Source organism: Leopardus geoffroyi, chromosome C2 (assembly GCF_018350155.1).
Source record: "Leopardus geoffroyi isolate Oge1 chromosome C2, O.geoffroyi_Oge1_pat1.0, whole genome shotgun sequence".
Lineage (NCBI taxonomy): Eukaryota > Metazoa > Chordata > Mammalia > Carnivora > Felidae > Leopardus > Leopardus geoffroyi.
The window spans coordinates 20706199-20729532 of NC_059333.1; positions in this window are offsets into that span (position 1 = coordinate 20706199).

The following is a 23334-nucleotide window of genomic DNA, read 5'->3' on the forward strand; positions in this document are numbered from 1 at the left end:
TCCTCATGGGGCGCCTGGGTGGCACAGTCGGTTGAGCGTCCGACTTCAGCTCAGGTCATGATCTCACGGTCCGTGAGCTCCAGCCCCGCGTCAGGCTCTGGGCTGACGGCTCAGAGCCTGGAGCCTGCTTCCGATTCTGCGTCTCCCTCTCTCTCTGCCCCTCCCCCGCTCATGCTCTGTCTCTCTCTGTCCCAAAAAAATAAACGTGGAAAAAAAAATGTTTAAAAAAAAAAAAAAAGAAAAGGGTTCGTCATATTGACTTAGTTATATGAAATTTTAATCATTTTCTCTTATTCCATGTAAAAGTAAGAAATCATATTCTAGAAATATATATACATACGTATATATACACACGTGTGTGTGTTTATGATGTGCCGAATAATGCTTCCACAAGGAAGTCCACATCCGTATCCCCAGAAAAAATTTTTGCAGATGTGGTTGAAGTTATGAACCTCGAAATGGAGATGTTATTTTGGATTGTGCGGGTAGGCCCAATGTATGTGCATGACACCTTAAAAGTAGAGAGGAAAGAGGAAATATCAGAGAAATACATCAGCAGAAGAGACAGATTGGACCTGCCTTGTTGGCTTTGAAGATTGAGTAAGTGGGCCTATAAACCAGCCTTAAGCTGAAGAATGTCAGTGGGCCTCTGAAAGCCACCAGGGAAACTGGGACCTAAAATCATGAGGAACTGAATTCTTTCAACAAGCTAAATAAATGAGGACTCAAATTCTTTCCTGGAGACTGCAGAAAGGAACACAATCTGCCTGTACATTGATATTTATCCCGTAAAGCCTCCACCAGGCTTCGGATCTACAGAACTATGAAATAATAAATTCATGTTAAGTTTGCAGTAGTAGAAAACGAAGATGGAATTAAAGATTTGTATTTCAAGAGTCATTTATGGCATAGCATGTCATTTATTTATTTATTTATTTATTTATTTATTTATTTAAAATCCAGTGTGGTTAACATACACTGTTATATTCATTTTATGCATGTAATATAGCAACTCACCAATTCCATATATCTATCACCCAGGGCCCATCAGGATAAGTGCATTCTTTTTTTTTTTTTTTATTTTTTTTCAACGTTTTTATTTATTTTGGGGACAGAGAGAGACAGAGCATGAACGGGGGAGGGGCAGAGAGAGAGGGAGACACAGAATCAGAAACAGGCTCCAGGCTCTGAGCCATCAGCCCAGATCCTGACGCAGGGCTCGAACTCACGGACCGCGAGATGGTGACCTGGCTGAAGTCGGACGCTTAACCGACTGCGCCACCCAGGCGCCCCAGGATAAGTGCATTCTTAATGCCCTTGATCTATTTCACCTATCTCCCTACCCACATCCCTCTGGTAACCATCTTTTCCTTCCCTATAGCTAAGAGTCTGTTTCTGGGTTTGTCTTTTTTTCCTCTTTGTTCCTTTGTTTTGTTTCTTAAACTCCACATATGATTGGAACCATATGATATTTGTCTTTCTCTGACTTAGCCTACCATTTTGAATAAAATGCCATCGAATTTCTCTTCCAAAACAGAATTATTTTGCTTAGAAGCAAGTTCTGAGTCATGCAATGATGCATGCTCTTAGAATTGCTAATATATCTATGTATGTGTTATCTATACAAATTTAGTATCTGGTTGACTTTTTATCATGATAACAGACATTATTAGGTCACCTTTTCTGGGCAATAACTGGTGATTGTTTCAGTGTCAATATTAGCTAAACTTAAGGGGAAAGCCATATCTTGTAATAGAAATTACAAATATAAACTTTATAGAATAAGATTCAACTATGTGTGAGTACTGAATCACTTAACTTTAGTATAATTATTTCTTGTTTCCCAGTCATAGCTGTCCAAAGCATTCATATAATGTTCTACAATAGATTCTTCAAACAGTGCAAATGATGAAATCCTAAAATTATGGCTTTTCTAGACATAATTCCAAAATTGTGACTGTCTTACAACTATGCTTTGCTTACATAGCCTTTTTCCACGTGGGTACGGCAGGTCAAGGAAACATATGATGGAGCAGAAATGAAACACAGAGGCACAAACTTCAATATTGTGTATGAAAGCCTTCCAAATAACCCTTACATTTATGGTGGTGTGCTTGAACTGAAAACTCTTTTCTTCTTGATGCAGAGGGACTACAAAATCATTACCACAAGGCAGATTAACATTAAACAGTGTTGCTAAGAGGCGCATAGTGATTTAAGAATGGTAAGTAAATGGATGTTGCCTTCAGTATTTCTGTAAACTACAAGTCATACTAGCTGATTGAGGAAAACATGAAATATCTAGATAAGAAAAGAGAAAAAAACGACATAAATTCCATTAAAAATACATATCCATTTTTAGTACGCAATGTGAAGTTCTATGACCCTTTAAAAATATGTATCTGTAAATATGTAATTATGTACATCTTTAGAGACTCTTTTTGCAATAATGGAATCAGGCTCTGTGCATGGTTTATTTTCCACTGCGTCATAAAACTAATTCTGTTGTTTGATTTGAATTAAATTAAAATTCTTTAATAGTTTATTCTAAAATTTAATTAGTATGCCCCTTTATCATTTCTTGGTATGCTTCATGTTTTACATTGAAAAATAAGTTATTCTTTTTTTTAATTTTTTATTCTTTATTTTTGAAAGAGAGACAGTGAGACAGAGTGCAGTGGGGGAGGAACAGAGAGAGGGGGAGACACAGAATCTGAAGCGGGATCCAAGCTCTGAGCTGTCAGCACAGAACCTGATGTGGGGCTTGGGCTTAAGAACTGCAAGATCATGACCTGAGCTGAAGTCGGAGGCTTAACCAACTGAGCCACCCAGGTGCCCTGCAAAATAGTTATTAGGGAGTCTAATATTAATCCTCTTTAACAAGTTATGATATAAAGAAAAAACAAGCAACTATGTACAATATATAAGGCTCAGTGACACATATACACAAAATTTCCCATCAAAATCTAAACAGAGCTATCCAAAAAGATATTGATTTGATTTTGCTGCTAAATTAATTTCTTGAAACAACTTGGCATAGAGTACAGCTTTTTATATATGGGAGATGACTAAAATAATTAATTTAAATTCTCATTTCCATACTTACATTTTACTCATGTTTTCTCACACTGAAAAAGCATGATGTAATTATTTAATATGAAAATACTGATTCTATGCAGTAAGCCTTCTTTAATTAATATGAAAATCATTCAGTACTTTTTGGGGTTACCTCTAAAATTGTATATTCATGTCTCACAGGAATATCTCATCGCATAGAAACCAATTTTTGGAAAAGTAAACACCCTCCAACTGGCTGTTCACTTAGCCCAAGACTTATCAAAAATGCACCAACTTGGACTTCATGTTATTTTAAGTTAATACTCCCCAACTTCAACATGGATGTGAAAACTGAAATGATCAGTAGGGAACATCAAGTGTTTGCCAGATAGTTTTGCCAAACTTTGACGGAGTGTGTGTGTGTGTGTTCGGTTTGATCCTCAACCACAATTTCATTCCTTATCTTGGTGTTGTTCTAAAAATTTATTATGGAGCATCTTGAAAAAACAAATAATTTAGTCTCAGGCCATGTAAAGCAAAAATGGTTAGAGTTCTTTTATTGTTAAAATAAACAGGAAAATATGTAGTGTAAAAGATACTTCTTTTTTCAACTCTTAAAATATGTATTTTTTTAAAAAAATGTTTATTTATTTACTTATTTCTTATGAGAATGGGGGGGGGGGGCACGTGCACAAGCCAGGGAAGGGCAGAGAGAGAGAGAATCCCAAGCAGGCTCTGCACTTTCAGCTTGAGCCCAACGCAGGGCTTGATCCCATCCACCATGAGATCATGACCTGAACCAAAATCCAGAGGCTGATGCTCAACAGACAGAGCCACCCAGGCGCCCCTAAAATATGTATTTTATAAAGAAAAGAATGAATCACTAATAGGCAACATCCCTCGTCAATATTTATAAAGAATGTGTTAAATTATCAAAGAGATTTTCAAATATTTAAAAATGTTTCAAGAAGACAACAAGGAATTCTTCACTTGAAGGCTCAGAACATTAAATGCGAGCAAACTACTGAATGGTAGTGGTGGTGAGGAGATGCTTCATCAGCGTAAATCCGGTTGTGGTCTTACAATGAGCAGATATAAATGTGAAAGAGACAAGCAACTGAGACGGAGGGGAGTCATACAAATAAAAAATCTAATTAAATTATACATTTTGCACTTTTTTGGAAACAGAGCTCTATGATGACCACGGAAGAAAAAACAAGGCTTTGCCACGCCATGAGAGCAGAATGGAAGGAAATAATAAATTATCTTCAAATAGCATCACTAGAAACTAGAAACCAGAAGGGAAAAAGAGAGGTCATGCTAGGAGGTACACAGAAACTCCGCACTTTTAATATCCTAGAAACCTGAGTTTTCACTTGGGTTAAGGTGGAAGGTTCCATAAAGTCTAAGAACATAATTGTCCCATAAAATAATTTTTTGACCAAGTTTTAACAGGCGCCCATTCTGTCAGAAGAGCTGTGACCATGTTACATCTCACAGGCTGTTTGCGAGCACATTGCATTCTCGCTAACAAGGCATTTATTACCATGGCTTTTTCTCATCTCTCCCTGGTAAGAGTTAGGACTACGTACAGGTTGTCAGGTTTCCAAACCTCATCTTTGATAGAATTAGTGAAGGAATGATCTAAGAAATTACCTTGAGTTTCATTTGGCCACATCAGTTAAATTAGATGAATCAAAGTTTTCTTCTGGTACTGAACTCTCAATTCATATCATTAAGATCTATGAACCACGGGGAGCCTGGGTGACTCAGTTGGTTAAGCATCTTACTTCGGCTTAGGTCATGATATCCCGGTTCGTGAGTTCGAGCTCCGTGTCAGGCTCTGTGCTAACAGCTCAGAGACTGGAGCCTGCTTTGGATTCTGTGCCTCCCTCTCTCTCTGCCCCTCTCCTGCTTTCTGTCTGTCTCTCTCTCAATAAATAAACATTACAATTTTTTACAAAAAATCTATGAACCACAACTATGTAACACTTTTACTTTGTCTACCTTTTCTCAGGCTATAACTATAGGGAATATATGCAGAAGCTAACAAAATAGGTGATAATGTAGCACTTTAATGAGTAATTTGGGGAATAACGTGCAAAGACCCCTCCAATAAAACGTCTAATAGAAGGGCTCACAATACAGTTCTAGGCAAATAGGCTGAATGTCTAGGGAAAATTAATATTATTGGTGCAGCATCAATGCTGTCTGGAAGATATATAGAAAGTCAATTTTAGGAAATTCTTCTGAAACAAATGTTTATCCTGTTATTGGTGTAAATCTCTATAATTACAGTTGCATGGGATTCTTATTATCATTTGGTCATGTTAAATGGTCATTACGGTGTCATAAACACTTGAAATGGCTACAACAATTGCAGTGAGTTGAAAGGAAATCCATACACACAGGATTGCATTTTACCCAGTAGGAAAAGTTTTCTAATACTTAATTTTGTACAAAGCACAAATCTGGAAGGGAATTTAAAAAAAAGCTTGAATTATTTTAGCTAATTTTTCAAATAGAGAAAAAATAAGGACTCTACCTCGGGACTTCCATCTGTCTGAATGGTGTGATAGTCAGCACCTGGCTTCTGTGTAAGATCATTGCTCCTGCAGCAAATGTCACAATCTCCATTTCATAACTCCTTTTCAACTGTCTCTTTCTCTACCTCAAAATAGCAAATCATGTAGTATCATGGTCAGAAGAAATCCCCTATCTTTGTGATAAAGATTAGAGGACATACCTCAAGAAACAATCATGGTGGGTTGGTTGCTCTCGACTGCATTGTTTCTGTGTGACACGAAAGAGATTGGAGGTGTTGGAAAATAGAGAATTGGCCACGTTTACTCTCTACTCACTCCTAAGACATAATCATACCCATTCTGGTGCTGCGACAGCAGCTCAAACTCTACAATGACTGCTGCAGGATTGCTTTAACTACAAGATTGCCAGGTTTTGGGATTTGTTCCCATCTTTGTGTATTGTGAATATGTGTGGAGAAATATCACTTTGTCATCCAAGAATCATTTTATTTTTGTTTTCCAAATAAAAAGTAGGTACCATAACACCTGCCTTTCTCCCTTTGTAGAGTTGGAGGTTTAATGAAATGATGGGTGGGTAGATCTATGCAACTATTCTGAGATGTCCAAAACCATATCTTTCCAGCGTAGATAGAATTAGTCACCTGGCCTTCGTTTATAACAATATCTCTTTCTGTATTATACACTGTGTTCGCGATAAGGAAGTAAAACCACCTGATTTATTCAAAGCCCAAGGATATAATTTATTTGGAATATCTCCAATTCCTTCTATTATGTAAGCAATAGGGAAAAAAAGTGACTTTTATTTACCATTAAATTGAAGTTTTTCCCTTTTATATCTGTGTTTCTTGTCTATATTTAGCCATTAGTCACATTTTCAAACACATTCCTTCTGAATTCTATATTATAGTGGCTGAGCATTTAAATACATACAACTATAGCTACAGATTTTTTTCAAAAGGACTTTATTTTTAGAACACTTTTAGATTTACAGAAAAGTTAAGATTGTATAGACTTCTCATATACCTTCTCTACCCTTCCCTGTAGACAGTTTCTCCTACTGTTACAACTTACACTAGTATGGCATATTTGTTAAAATTAATGAACTTATATTGATACCTTAATATTTAATATACCTTATTATTTAATAAAGTCCCCAGTATATTAAGATTTACATAGTTTTTATATCATGCCTTTTTTTTCCTATTCCAGGGTCCATTCCAGGATATTATAGTACATTTGCTTGTCTTGCTTCCATAGGCTCCTCTGGATGTGACAGTTTTTCAATTTTGTTTCTGATGACCTTGAGGCTTTTGAACAATATGGGTTATGTATACAATAGGATGCTCCTCATTGGGATTTGTCTAATGGTCTTCTCATGGATTACACTGAGATTATGGGCATGAGGAGGAAGATCATAGAAGTAAAGTGCCATTTTCATTACTATCAACAAAATTTAGGACTGTTGATGTTGACCTTGGTCACCAAGCTGAAATAGAGGTTTTAGATTTCTCCACTAGGAAGCTATTCTTCTTTCCCCCACCTTTTTGTACTATACTCTTCAGATGAAAGTCACAATGCACAACCTACACTTAAGAAAGAGCAGTTCTGGGGCGCCTGGGTGGCTCAGTCGGTTAAGCGTCCGACTTCGGCTCAGGTCATGATCTCACGGTCCGTGAGTTCGAGCCCCGCGTCGGGCTCTGTTCTGACAGCTCAGAGCCTGGAACCCGTTTCAGATTCTGTGTCTCCCTCTCTCTCTGCCCCTCCCCTGCTCATGCTCTGTCTCTCTCTGTCTGTCAAAAATAAATAAACATTAAAAAAAATTAAAAAAAAAAAAAAGAGCAGATCTGCTTTCCTTCCTTGTTGGCTGAGTATGTTCTATGGACTTCTACTAATGAGAGATTTATTTTTTTCATCTTCTCTCCCATTCATTTATTTATTCAGTCATTCATATTTGTATAAATAGATGCTTATTTTATAATTTAGGTTGTGATCCAGTACCCCTTTGTTGTTTTTTTTTTTTATTTTATTGCTCAAATTGTTCCAGTTTTGGCTGCTAGAAATTCACTTGGCTCTGATCACCCCTCTTCCAAACACATCAATGTGAAATTTTTAAAAGCATTTCTCTTCTTTAGGTACAACAAGATGTTTGGGGTTTAATTTGTAAATTTCCTGCCTTAGTCTTAGCATCTGCCATTTCTCTGAGGAGCACTGGTTGCTTTTATCAGATAATGGTATCGAAAACTATGATCTGGACCCCAGGTATGCTTAGCATTATTAGGGTGCCATTCTTTTCACACATTCTCAGCTAACAGAGAAATGAAATATACATGTGCATACCAACCCTTGTATGGTCACATATCCAGAAATGTTTCTATATGTAAACACATATGTCTATATTAAACTAAACATGAGGCCTCGCTTATGTCTACAACTCTAATCCATTGCTCATAGAGCATTCCAGCCTCTTCTCATTGCTTATTTTGCAAAATCTCACTCCAGCGGTGAAAAACCTGGCTCCCACCATCTGCTCTTCACTATCTTAATTGTTTAATTCCTGTAGACACATGTAGCAGCCTTGGAATTGTAAACCTTACCTCTGGGGGAGTTGCAGAATGCTTATTTGCAGGTAATTTTGCCTTCAGTCTTACAGACTCTACTCAGTTACAAAGCTACTTTGGTCAGCGCCTTTTCCTCCACCTTTTGTGAGATTATTTCATATATTTGTAATAAAGCTAGAGTGTCTTGACACAGTCTGCATTCTTTTCTGGGATCTCCTCAGATCATAAATGATTTTTAATTTGTATACATTAAGGTTCACTGTGGTATAAAATTCTATGAATTTGAAAAATACAAAGCACCTATATCCATCGTTGCAGTATCTCATAGAGCAGTTTTAGCACCTTAAAATATTACCCATTTCACCTATTCACCCCTACCCCTTCCACTGAACCTGGGGCAACCCCTGATCCTTTCACTGTGTCAATAATTCTGTTTTTTCCTGAGTGTCATACAACTACATTGTACCACAATATATAGCATTTTCAGGTTGGCATCATTCATTAGCAATATGTATTTAAGGTTCCACCGTGTCTTTTCATAAAGTGATAGATCATTTCTTTTTGTTGCTGAAAATATGCTTGGTATATATGTCCAGTTTATCCATTCACATATACAAAGACATCTTGGTTTATTCTAGATTGGGGCAATTATAAATGAAGTTCTCTTAAGCATTCACATGCAAATATTTGTATGATCCTAGGTAAGAGCACCATTTGTGAATCATATAGTAAAACTATGTTTAGTTTTGTGAGAAACTCCCACGCTGTCTTAAAAAGTGGTTGTATCACTTTGTAGCCCAACCAATAATGAACGAGAGTTCCTGTTGCTCCAAATCCTCACCAGCATTTGCTAGTGTCTGAATTATTTCTAGATTTTATTTATTTTAATGTAAATATGGTGGTATCAGTTGTTTCAATTTATAATTTGCTAATGACAAATAACGTTGCACATTCTTCCATATACATACTTGGCTTCTGAGTTTTTGTGAGATGTCTGTTTATATATTTTGCCCATTTTTAATTGGTTTTGTTTGTTTTGTTTACTTATTGTAAACAATACAATTTTGTTTACTTATTGAAGAATATTGAATTCTTTGTAGGTTTTCTACATAAGTATTTAATCAGATGTGTATTCTGAAAATAGTTTCTTCAAGTCTGTGACTTGTCTTTTATTTCTCTCATAGTGTCTTTTATAGAAGTTTTAAATTTAAATGAAGTCCAATTTGTCAGTTTTTTCTTTCATGCATTGTGCTTTTGGGGTTTGTATATAAACACTCATCACCAAACACAACATCACATAGATTTCCTTCTATATTATCTTTTATCAGATAGGCAGTTTTGCATTTAATGTATTCCCAGCCAATGGTTGAGTATGAAATGTATACTAAATCTGGGTGATTCTTACCCAGCGTTTGCTCTAGAGTTTCCCGTATGATGCCTGAGACATTTTCCAAGCTGTTCTTCAGTCAGAGTCTCTTTTTACTTAATCTTCCTTGTTATCGTCCTTGTTTCACATGTTTTTCTCTGCAAGACTTGCTTTCTTGTCTGAAGTCTCTCCCTAGCAACTCCTGCCCCCCTCCCCTTTATTATTCTTAGGGTTTCTCCTTCTTCTCATTCTAGTCCATCATGGCAGCTTCTAAGAACCCAAACTGCTTCAACATTCATATAAGAAAAACTTAGATACTTACATGCATTCATATGAGAGCTTAGATACTTTGCTCTGGTTTATAATTGAGTTACTTGGATAAAAGGATACCATGGAATAAGATACAGTGTATTCCCTGATTTTCAAAAGTCTGCCCTAGGCCAGTTCATTTTTACAAAAGACAATCATTAGTTTCTGGTTTTGCTAAGCAAAAACAAACAAGCAAACAAAAACACAAAAATAATTTTCCCTTTTATAAAAAATGCATTTTGGCATTTATTTGCAACGAGCCATTACAGAGGCAGAACATCCCAAGCAGTGAGTGCAGCCCCACCAAACCCTTTCCCTGGATACACACTCTGCATTTCACCATCAGGCTTTCAGAGCTCTGAACTGTGTTTGTGAGCATCTGTGCTTTATCTCGATTTATTTTGTACTCCTATCAACAATATGAGTCCTAAAGAATCAGAACAGCCTAAGAGAGATTATTTTCTGAGTCTGAGAATGCTCAAAAATGTCTCCATATGAATTAATGGTGATTGCTTCTTTGCTTTAAGGTCATTTGGGCTTGGGGTGCCTGGGTGGTTCAGTGGGCTGAGCGCCCGACTTCAGCTCAGGTCATGAGGTCTGTGAGTGAGCCCCGTGTTGGGCTCTGTGCTGACAGCTCAGAGCCTGGAGCCTGTTTCAGATTCTGTGTCTCCCTCTCTCTCTGCCCCTCCCCAGCTCATGCCCTGTCTCTCTCTGTCTGTCAAAAATTAATAAACATTAAAAAAAAATTAAGGTCATTTGGGCTTGCAAAAGTTTTCCTAGGAACAATCTACTTTGGGATAACAGGGTATCTGTATATATTATCTATTAGTTCTATTTTCTTGGATTTTTCTTAGTATTACAAGTGATTATAGGTTATTCTTTATGAACAAATAAAAAACAAAAGAGATTGTATAAGATTTGCTTATACAATTTTTCAGCTGGAATCTTCAGAAAGCATATTTGGATATGTAATGTTCAAGTCACACTTAAATAACAAAAACTGTACTACAATTGTTGCTTTTCTTCTTTAATCATTGTGAGAACACTGACAGAAATGCTATACTTTTAGATTTCCAATGTCCAATCAATATTATTTAGTTGAACAAAAAATATATTATCCTGGTGCAATCCTGTATAAAAATAACAATAGCAAACTAAATGGCAAACACTTTTCTGCCAAATTTGAAGGTATTTTCCCCAGGTTCATCTTCTTTGATTTTCGGATAAGCAGTATATAAGAAATGACTATCATGTAGAAAGGCTTATTCAATTCAAAACAAAGCATACACCATACTAATAGAATAAAGAAAAAAATGAAATAGCAATCTTAATAAATATAGATGAAGCACTTGATATTATTCAACATCCTTTTTGGTTATAGTCTAATATCCCAAACATAAAGAACTCATTACTTAACAATTAAATGATGATGATGGTGATGAATAGGTATTCACTACTCATCATTCCAAGGAAAATAACAAAAAGGCTAGTAATCGCCTGGAAAAAAATGCTCAACGTCATTAATCTTGAGGGAAATGCAAATCAAAAATATAATAAAATACTACCTTTATCCACTAAGGTAGCTAAATTTTTTTTTTTAAGGCAGCAACAGGGGCACCTGGCTGGCTCAGTCAGGTAAGCATCCGACTCTTTTTTTTTTTTTTTTAATTTTTTTTTTCAACGTTTATTTATTTTTGGGACAGAGAGAGACAGAGCATGAACGGGGGAGGGGCAGAGAGAGAGAGAGAGGTAGACACAGAATCGGAAACAGGCTCCAGGCTCTGAGCCATCATGAGCCATCAGCCCAGAGCCCGACGCGGGGCTCGAACTCACGGACCGCGAGATCGTGACCTGGCTGAAGTCGGACGCTTAACTGACTGCGCCACCCAGGCGCCCCAGCATCCGACTCTTGATTTCGGTTCAGGTCATGACCTCATGGTTTGCGAAATTGAGGCCTCTTCTTGGGATTGTCTCTCTTCCTCTCTCTCTGCTTCTCCTCCACTCATGCTAGTGCTTTCTCTCTCTTTCTCTCAAAATAACTAAATTAGTGTTTTTTTAAAGGCTATAACAAGTGTTGAGTCTGTGGAGAAAAATACCTCATTTATCATCAGTGGGAGTATAAAATTATTCGCCCACTTTGGAAAATTATTTGGGACTTCTTCAAAAACACAGATTTAGAGTTACCATGTGACTCAGGAACTTGGTTCCTTAGGATTATGCCTAAAAGAAATGAGTAGATAAACAAAATGTGGTATATCTATACAACAGAGTATTATTCATCAATAAATGAAATAATGGCACAGGCCAGAACATAGATGAAACTTGAAAACTTTATGTTAAGTGAAAGAAGTCAGTCACTATAAGCCACATGTTGTATGAAATATCATTCGTTTGAAATATCCCAAAAAGGCAAGTTCATAGAGACAGAATATATGTTAGCGGTTTTTAGGGCTGGCGGGAGAGAATTAGAGAGGTTCCCCTAGTGGGTTTCTTTCTAAAATGACAGAAATAATCTAAAATTAGATAGTGGTGATGGCTACACAGCTGTGAATATACTGAAAACCCGTTGAAATGTACCCTTGAAATGGCTAATTTTATGACATATAAAAGATTTGAATAGATATTTTATCAAAGAAGAATGTATAAGTAGCCATTGAACACATTAAAAGATGCTTAACATCGTTCAAGTCCACCCCTGGTATTCAATGCCATACTGCCACTGTCTGAAGAAGGAAACTGGTTTACTGTTGCCAAGCAACATCTTCTAGAAACCTTTCCTATCATTGACATACCTCTGTCAGCATCACCCACCTCAAGTGATGATGGAGGACACATTTCTGTTATGGGCTTTCTTTCTTCTCCCAGGACTCAGACATCCAAAAGCTTCTCTTCAGGGGACTGCCTTGGAGCCATCACGTCACCATAAATTCATGTTTCTGAGTTGCTGGGGTGGGTTCTCTGGGCACTTCACAGATAAAAACATCTGTCTTCCAAATTCCCCCACCTCGCCCTCCCACTTCCATTTCTTAATGAAGGTAGCTGTTGCTAACGCTCTATTCCTAAGTTAGACTTACTTATTCACCCTATTTTCTCACATCATTCCTCTGCTGAAGGAATCGTGTGTGTGTGTGTGTGTGTGTGTGTGTGTGTGTGTGTGAATCTCTAGGAAGTATGTATATGTAAATATGCTCTGCATCTCAGGGTCTGGACCCATCTTCCTCTCTTCTCTCTTCCCCCTCTCTTCTTTCTTGTCTTTGTTCCTCTTTCATTCTCTTTTCTTCCCTGATTTCCCTCCCCCCTTCCATTCCACACTCCTGCCTCTTTCTCTCTGCTTCTGTCTATCTATCTATCTATCTATCTATCTATCTATCATCTATCATCATCTATCTATCCAAAGTAGTCCATTTCCCTGTAACACAGTACAAATATATGTTGATATTGATTGATATTGAGGAATATCTCTTTAGAAAGAAATCTCTGAATAAACAATGGAGATAATTTATAGAATTTAGTGAAAATGAAGAAGATGAAGACACGTTCAGTTTTCTGATATCATACAATCAAGTTTAGCAATTAGGGTGGCACTAAATTTTATAGAAAAAAGAGGAAGGCTATTTATTGTAAGAAGATCAATTTTTAACAAGTAATCTAAAATTTACTGTAAATTTGAGTTCCTTTCTTAATGGGAAAGCCCGCTGAGGGTAAACCTGGTGGGTTTTAGATTCCTCATTTCCAGCTCATTCTTCACCCAAGGGAGGGAATTTCAGTTTGGGGATCATAAAAGGTATAATGCAAAACATATAACTTGTCCTTTTTTTTTAACTCCAAGAAATGGATTTAAGGAAAATGTATTTCGCTTGCCTTGAAATGGTACTAAGGACTCAGAGAAGTAAAAATAATTGACTTCAGCGGCCCTGCTCTGATATCATGTTTCACTCTTCCTGTAAGCAGGTGGGCTCTTAAGAAAGCTACAACAGTTTGGTAGCATGACATCTTTGGGGAAACAAAATCTATAATGACAAATGGAGTAATAAACAAGCAAAGATGAGTAATTCTAATAGATTTATAAAAGTAGAAATTGAAAGGAAGGAAATAAAAATATTGATTAAACATGACTTCTAAAAAATATCTCATACTCTAGTGACTTTCTTGAATATTTTATAATGCAATTATGCATATGTTTTAAAAGGTAACATTCTAAAAGTTCTGTTAGCTATGCATAATTAATAGGATTTTACAGAAAAAAATACTAGACTTCTATGAAAAAAGATAACCATTTATGTGAGCTATATAGTCATTTTTCAGTTTATCTGACTTTTTTTCTATGTGTTACTAGACTTCATTATCAAAAAATGACATGCCCACTGCTCATAACAGCTGTAATCTATTAGCCTAATGGATTGGAATTATAGGCTGTTTTTGGAATTGTCTATTGTGTGGCAGAAAACTAATGTAAACCCTTTAGTGAAAAGTCTTGCCATTATTAAATGTAAGAAGTACAATGTGTTCCAGAAGATGTTATTAAAAAGGATTTACAATATTTGACTAACCCACCAGAAAGTAATATGCTGTTTAGGCCAAATAGAAGCCACTTGTGTTTTCTTGTTATTCTTTAGTAATTGAATACTGTGAGTTTTTTGCACACTGTTGGTTTTTACCCAACAGTGCTGGATGTAAAATGGGTACTAATTGATTAATTGTCTTCTTGTTCTGTCCAACTTTATGAATATGCTGTGTGCACATGAATTTTATTATTACTCAAAATAGTACCTCGTTCAATTGCTTTAATCATCTAGTCAGAAACAACAAATGCAACAACACAACAAAATGTTGTGTCCCTGCTCTATACCCAGCATTGGATAGGCATAAGCTCATAGATATGACCAGATCCCAACAGTAACTTTCAAGGAAATAATCATATGTTCACATTCTCATAACTAACATGGGCATATTCTTACCACTTGTTCACATTGTCATATTCTCTCTGTTGTTTATGTCTCACCTTTACCACATGACATTATCAACATTTCTGCTTTTAGGTGTTCTCTGATAGGGACTAAGTCCACAAGCAGAAACTCCTGGAGTCTGAACTTTGATATTCTCATGTCCGGTTCTGAAACAAAGAGAGAAGGAAGGAAGGAATGATTCAGTTTTCCTTGCAGGGGCTACCCTAGGAGTAGGGGTGTAGGGAGCATCTGGCCAGTGAGGTGAGTCACCTGTGGACAGGAAGCATCCGAGCAGCAAAAACACTATATGGAAGGACTTGTGCATGGCCAAATTTCCAAGAGGAAAAAGAATCGTCATTTGCCACTGCTCAGGGGACACTTGAGGCAACTTGACTCAACCTTTCAAACCTACAAAGATGATACAGCTCTAAAAGCTCACTCGTGGCTGAGCTAACATTGATATTAGCTGTTAGATCTGTTCGAGCTTACTCTTTAAACATTCAACTTTCTTTTATGCATTTTAGTTATTCCTCATGAATAGCACCTTCCCTACAAATAAACCTCAATCATCATTATGGACTGAAAGTTTGTGTCCTCCCAAAATTCAAGTGTTCAAACCCTAACCCCAAAGTGGTGGCACTGGGAAGTGAGGCATTTGGGAGGCGATTCAATTTAGATGAAGTCATGAGAGTGGAGCCCCAGGATGGGATTAGTGTCCTTGTACAACAAGGGATCAGAGCTCTCAGATCACTCTGCCATGTGAGGACACGATGAGAAGGCAGCCATCGGCAGCTGGTGGGGGGGGGGGGGGTTCGTCAGAAGCTGAATCTGCCAGTGCCTTGATCATGGACTTCATAGCATCAGAACTGTAAGAAATAAATGTTTACTGTGTAAGTTATTCAGTGTACTGAATTTTGTTGCAGAAGTTGAAGCTAACTAAGATAACCATTTATATTTAAAATTAAAACAAGTAATAAAAGGAGCGCCTGGTTGGCTCAGTCATTTGGGCATCTGACTTCAGCTCAGGTCATGATCTCACAGTTTGTGGGTTTGAGCCTGGCATTGGGCTCTGTGCTGACAGCTCGGAGCCTGGAGCCTGCTTCAGATTCTCTCTCTCTCTCTCTCTCTCTCTCTCTCTGCCCCTCCTCTGCTGATGCTCTCTCTCAATAATAAATAAACATTAAGAAATTTTTAAAAAAGTAATAAAAAATGCTTAGTTAATTGAAAATTCATTTTTCATGATATTAGCATTATCCAACTTCAAAGATAGGAAATGATCATATTTTTAATGTAAATCCTGGAAACATCTGTGAAATAAACATTTCTTTCTTTCTTTCTTTTTTTAAAATTATTTTTACGTGAGCTCTATGCACAGATTGGGGCTTAAACTCATGACCCTGAAATCAAGAGTCACATGCTTTACCAATTGAGCCAACCCGGCGTCCCAAGAAAGGATTTCCAATAAGTTGGCCAACATAGAACTAAGAGTTAATATTCAAATTGGTAATAAGGAAAGAATAAAAATAAAACAGCTTTTACCTATGAATATTTTCCTACCTAAGTGTCTTAGAAACCAAACCAAACAAACAACAACAAAAAAAAAACAGCAACAAAAATAACTGAATCATACTATGGTAGGGTTTAATATTCTTTCTTGGAGAAAGCTCGTCATTTAGAAACTTAAACTGCCTCCACCAGCTCTCAAGGACACCCTTCTTTGTATCTCTTTATCTCCTCTCTGTCTCTGTCTCTTTTTGTCTTTCTCTCTCTTTCACACAAACGCATAATCTATTCATTTTTTGGTTGTTTTTTTTCTTTCTTTCTTCTTTTTTTTTTTTTTTTTTTTAGTCTAACAACATTTAATATTCTCTGACCATGTGCTTATAATTTAATTTGGAAGACAAAATATCTGCTGGCTCATTCATTCAATAGACATTTAACCAATGCCATTATTATTCCAAATATATGCACACACTAGGTAAATAACAAAAATAATTGAAGCACTAAGATGTGACATCAGGCCCCAAGGTGAATAGGAGAATTGTAGATATAATGACCTGAGATCAACATTACTGAGATTTTATTGTAAATGGAACTTAGACTGAATATGTAGATTTAGATAAAGGTAGAGGAGAGGAAAGGCCATTCAATTAGTGCATTGGTGAAAATAGGGCACAGGTCTAGAGAGAAGAAGGGATATTGATATTAAATAGCAAAGACGACTCTAGAAAGAATATGGGCAGAGTGGGAGGACACTAATTATATATTAACTTACTGAATTTACTCAGAAGAAAGATATTTTCTATGGATTTAGACCTAGGAAAAATGCATGTGTACATTATTTCATACAATTTTAGAGACTTACTAGAACATATCACCTATCATTTTATGAAATCAGTTTAAGAAAATGTCACTTAAGAAAATCCTAACTCTGGTGTTCTGAATGGGAAAAATTCTGAATCAGAGTATGCAGATGTGGCCCATACCTTGAATAATCACTCTCCTCTTTGCTCACTTCCTATGTCATTAAGGAGTTGAGTTGGGGAGTAGGAACGCAGATTCCATTTTCGATGCAATGTCCTGGGAATGTAAAATAAGGGTGATGTATCTTGGAAGTTGTACAAGATCTACGGTTCTTTGCGAATCATTTTTACCGCCTATTGAGCATGTCTCATCGGGATCCATAATTATTGTTAAGTTCTACTGACTAACTTGGCAGTTTGTGATCTAACTTGGAAGCATTTCATCCCCAGTTGAACCACCAAACTGATGTTGTGTGGAACAAAGACAACACGTTCCCACTTTGATACCCCCAAATCACATACTCATAAACAAAATAAAGGATTGTTGGTTTTGTAGTCCACTTTGTCTTGTGGTGGTGCATTACACAAAAATTTTTGATTGTAACATATTTTAGTACCAGAAATGGGGTGTTTCAATAATAAAACACTCTACTTGGGAAATGGCAGTATGCAGTTACTAGAAAAACTTAACCAAAGTGAGAAAAATATTAATAAAGGATGGAAAAGAGATGACTAATGCTTATAATGGCAAGGAGTTTAATAAAACTGTTGACTGTGCTGTGGTATTTAGAAATGTTACCTAGTGAACTAAACTATTGGAATTAGCTATAGAGATGTCTATGCAAACTAACTCCCTATTGTTTGGCTGCATATAATGGAATACAAAGAAGGAAGATGATATAAGGAGGGGACTGGTATATTTTTTAAAACAATTGAGAAAAAATGTAAAAGAATAAAGACTAGTTGGTTTCAAATGCAAAAGTAGTTTGCATCCCCAATACTTTGCAATGGGTGATTATCAAATCAAGAAATGATATTATGGCAAAGGCCCAGGCCACTGACTATAAACCATGACCTCAGGAATGAGATATCAAAAGAATGTATTTGAGACTTTTTAAGACTGCAGAAAGATGTAAGATGGCGCCTTATCTACTATTTAAGAAAAGTCTCAGAGATTATTAAGAACATTGTATATATATATAATATTTATATATTATATTATATATATGTAGAGAAGTCCTCAAAAACAAAATGGTTGTGATTTTGGTCTATGGATTTAATTTTATTTAAAAAAAATTTTTTTGGGGCGCCTGGGTGGCGCAGTCGGTTAAGCGGCCGACTTCAGCCAGGTCACGATCTCGCGGTCCGTGAGTTTGAGCCCCGCGTCAGGCTCTGGGCTGATGGCTCAGAGCCTGGAGCCTGTTTTCGATTCTGTGTCTCCCTCTCTCTCTGCCCCTCCCCCGTTCATGCTCTGTCTCTCTCTGTCCCAAAAATAAATAAACGTTGAAAAAAATTAAAAAAAAATTTTTTTTAACATTTATTTATTTTTGAGACAGAGAGAGAGCATGAACAGGGGAGGGTCAGCGAAATAGGGAGACACAGAATCTGAAACAGGCTCCAGGCTCTGAGCTGTCAGCACAGAGCCCGATGCAGGGCTCGAACCCTCGGACCGTGAGATCATGACGTGAGCTGAAGTCTGAGGCTTAACAAACTGAGCCACCCAAGCACCCCTATGGATTTAATTTTAAATTGGCACATAGCTATCCAGGGCATTTTTATGTTTTGCATATTGAGATTAAAAGGATAGAAATGGTGCACAAGGAAAAGAAGACCGTGGGTTCCCAAACTTCTTTTGACAGGAAGAAAATGAGAAGTCTCCCCAGTGACAAATACAGGCTACTTTTCCTAAAAACACAAGAATAATTCAGAAAGAAGCACTTAGACTGTAGAGAATCATTCCCCAGGAACATAGCTGGATCCTAATCAAGGACCTGGCTACATATTTTTGGCTTGACTTCAAAATTGCTATGAACCTATGAATCCTTAGGGTCTCCCATCCCTCTCCCCTCCTCATTCGAATGGGAGTTTCTTTTGTGGTTACCTAATGCATGCCATGTTGCTGTATGTTTGGAGTGTGGTTTGATAAGTCACTTTTCTCTGTAGTTAAGGGTCTTCATATTATAAGGTACAGAATATGGAGTGTGTGTGTGTGTGTGTGTGTGTGTGTGTCTGAAAAACAGTAATCAAGATCGTTATTCTCACTTGAACTTGGTTAGTGACGAGATCCTGGACCTCAAAACAGCACACAATAGGAAGAAGTCTCTTTACGCCTTGGAACAGGGAGATTTTTTATGCATTTTTCATGTTCAGGTGTTGTAAATGACTTGTGGTCAGATGGAATATGGTGTTTTATGCCCTACATTGAATTATGGTTTGTTATGCAGCAATAGATAATCAGAACATAAAGTCAGCTGAGATTAAGGGAGAGCATAAGTTCGGAAGTTTCAGGATAGAGCAAGTGGTATGATTTTCATCTAGAATAAATGGACAAAAAAACTTAGCGTGATTGGTAGTCAGCACTAAAGTTTTGATTATAATTGTTATAATAATAAATCACAATGTACTTAATGCATTATAAATCATAGTTTTAAAAATTTCCTGTTATTTTTAACATAATTCTTCCTCCACATAAGATTCACTCTTAGAAATGTAATTCATGAACATGATTTCATAAGAACAGTTCCCAAACTATTATCTCACCACAAATTATTATCTGGTTTATAACTGTCTTATTCTCAGCTGTGGACCAAATGGAAGAGTTAGGTGACACAGAGTTGCCAAGTAGTACGGATATTGAGAGGCAAACAGGGAAAAGGCAGAAGACAGGGTCTATACGGAAACCAAAATTATGCATAGTAGAAGCCATGGTAAATAGAAGGCACAAGGGAAAGAAAGATTAATATATATATATATATATATATATATATATATATATATATTCATATACACACTACAAATTGAATGTGTTCTCCCAAAAACTCATTTGTGAAAGCCCTAATTCCAGCTGTAATGATATTAGAAGGTGTGGTCTTTGGGAAGTAGTAGTTTTAGATGAAGTCAGAAGACTGTAGCTCCCATGATGGAATTAGAAACTATAGAGAGAGCTATCTCTTTCTGCAAGGATACAGCAAGAAGGTGGCCATATGCAAACCTGGAAGGAGTATGTCACCACACACTGAATTTGCTGGCATGTTGATCTTGAAATTACCAGCCTCCAGAACTGTGAGAAATCAATACTTGTTGTTTAAGCCATCCAATTTATGATACTGATGGCCCTCAATTTGTGATGTTTCGACATGATTTTTTGACTTCCCAGTGGTTCAAAATCGATATGCGTTCCTTAGAAACTGTACTTCAAATTTTGAATTCTGCTATTTTCCTGGGCCAGCAATCAATATGCTCTATGACCCACTCTCGTGTCACTGGCCAATGGTAGCGGCCATAGTTCCCAGTCAGCCATGTGATCACAAAGGTCAACAACTGATACAGTTACAACTATTCTGTACCATGCAACTGTTCTGTTTTTCATTTTTAGTACAGTATTCAATAAATCACATGAGCTATTCAACACTTTATTATAAAATGGGCTTGGGGTGCCTGGGTGGCTCAGTCGGTTGAGCCTCCGGCTTCAGCTCAGATCATGATCTCATGGTTCATGAGTTGGAGCCCCATATTGGTCTCTCTGTTGTTAGCACAGCACAGGCTCTGTGTTAGATGATATGGCCAACTGCAGGCTAAGGTAAGTGTCTTAAGCATCTTTAAAGAGACTAGACTAAGCTATAATGCTCGATAGACTAAGTGTATTAAATGCAGTTTTGACTTGGGAGTTTTCAATTTGTGATGAGTTTATCGAGATATAACTCCATTGTAAGTCAAGGAAGGTCTGGATTTTGTCATAGCGGCCTGGGCTAAGAATCTATATGTATATCTGTATTTACCTTAGAGCAGTGGAATAAGGTAAAATTTGTAGAAAAGCGAAGATGAAGGGACTGATGTTGATTCAGAGAAGTGTCTTACTTATAGAGTCATTAGTTAATACAGTAAATCACAAAAATAATTGAATTTTTAAAATGAATCAGCACTATTCTAGGTATTAGAGATGAACATATTGACAATAGAGAATACTAAATACAATAGAGATTACAGTGAGGGACATAGATCTTAACCTGAAAAAAGCATACACATATATAGACATAGGTGAAATAATTTTTAAAATTAAATGTATGAATACATATACACTAATAAAATATATCAAAATAAGTGGAAATACATATGCCATAGGAAGGCAAGATAATGGTAGATACAATGGAGTAGCTTGGTATTCTCCATTAGGTGGTTAGGATGCCCCCATTGAAGAAGTAACATTTTTTTCCTGCTTTCTTCTCTAGGGTTTTGATGGTTTCCTTCCCTGTCTCACATTCAGGTCCTTCATCCATTTTGAGTTTATTTTTGTGAATGGTGAAAGAAAGTGGTCTAGTTTCATTCTTCTGCATGTTGCTGTCCAGTTCTCCCAGCACCATTTGTTAAAGAGAATGTTTTTTTTCCATTGGATATTCTTACCTGCTTTGTCAAAGATTAGTTGGCCATACGTTTGTGGGTCCAATTCTGGAGTCTCTATTTTATTCCATTGGTCTATGTGTCTGTTTTTATGCCAATACCATACTGTCTTGATGATTACAGATTTGTAGTAAAGGCTAAAGTCTGGGATCATGATGCCTCCCACTTAGGTTTTCTTCTTCAATATTACTTTGGTTATTTGGGGTCTTTTGTGGTTCTATATAAATTTTAGGATTGTTTGTTCTACCTCAGCCGCAGCAAGTTCTTACTTGACACATTTCCAAAGGCAAGGGAATTAAAAGCAAAAATGAACTATTGGGACCTCATCAAGATAAAAAGTTTCTGCACTGCAAAGGAAACAATCAATAAAAGTAAAAGGCAACCGACAAAATGGGGAAAGATATTTGCAAATGACATATCTGATAAAGGGCTAGTATCCAAAATATATAAAGAACTCACCAAACTCCACACCCAAAAAACAAATAATCTAGTGAAGAAATGGCAGATGACATGAATAGACCCTTCTCTAAAGAAGACATCCAGGGGGCGCCTGGGTGGTGCAGTCGGTTGAGCGTCCGACTTCAGCCAGGTCACGATCTCGCGGTCCGTGAGTTCGAGCCCCGCATCAGGCTCTGGGCTGATGGCTCAGAGCCTGGAGCCTGTTTCCGATTCTGTGTCTCCCTCTCTCTCTGCCCCTCCCCCGTTCATGCTCTGTCTCTCTCTGTCCCCAAAAAAATAAATAAACGTTGAAAAAAAAATTTTAAAAAAAAAAAAAAGAAGAAGACATCCAGATGGCCAACAGGCACATGAAAAGTTGCTCAACGTCACTCCTCATCAGGGAACTACAAATCAAAACCACACTGAGATATCACCTCATGCCAGTCAGAGTGGCTAAAATGAACAAATCAGGAGACTATAGATGCTGGTGAGGATGTGAAGAAACGGGAACCCTCTTGCACTGTTGGTAGGGATGCAAACTGGTGCAGCCTCTCTGGAAGACAGTGTAGAGGTTCCTCAAAAAATTGAAAATAGATCTACCCTATGACCCATGAATAGCACTGCTAGGAATTTATTTATCCAAGGGATACAGGAGTGCTGATGCATAGGGGCACTTGTACCCCAAAGTTTATAGCAGCACTTTCAACAATAGCCAAATTATGGAAAGAGCCTAAATGTCCATCAACTGATGAATGGATAAAGAAGATGTGGTTTATATGTACAATGGAATACTACTTGGCAAGGAGAAAGAATGAAATCTGGCCATTTGTAGCAACGTGAATGGAACTGGAGAGTGTGATGCTAAGTGAAATAAGTCAGGCAGAGAAAGACAGATATCATATGTTTTCACTCATATGTGGATCCTGAGAAACTTAACAGAAGACCATGGGGGAGGGGAAGGGGGGAGTTACAGAGAGGGAAGGAGGCAAACCATAAGACACTCTTAAATACTGAGAACAAACTGAGGTTTGAAGGGGGGTGAGGGAGAGGGGAAAGTGGGAGATGGGCACTGACGAGGACACCAGTTGGGATAAGCACTGGGTGTTGTATGGAAACCAATTTGACAATAGATTATATAAAAAAGAAGAAGAAGAAGAAGAAGAAGAAGAAGAAGAAGAAGAAACATTTGAGGAA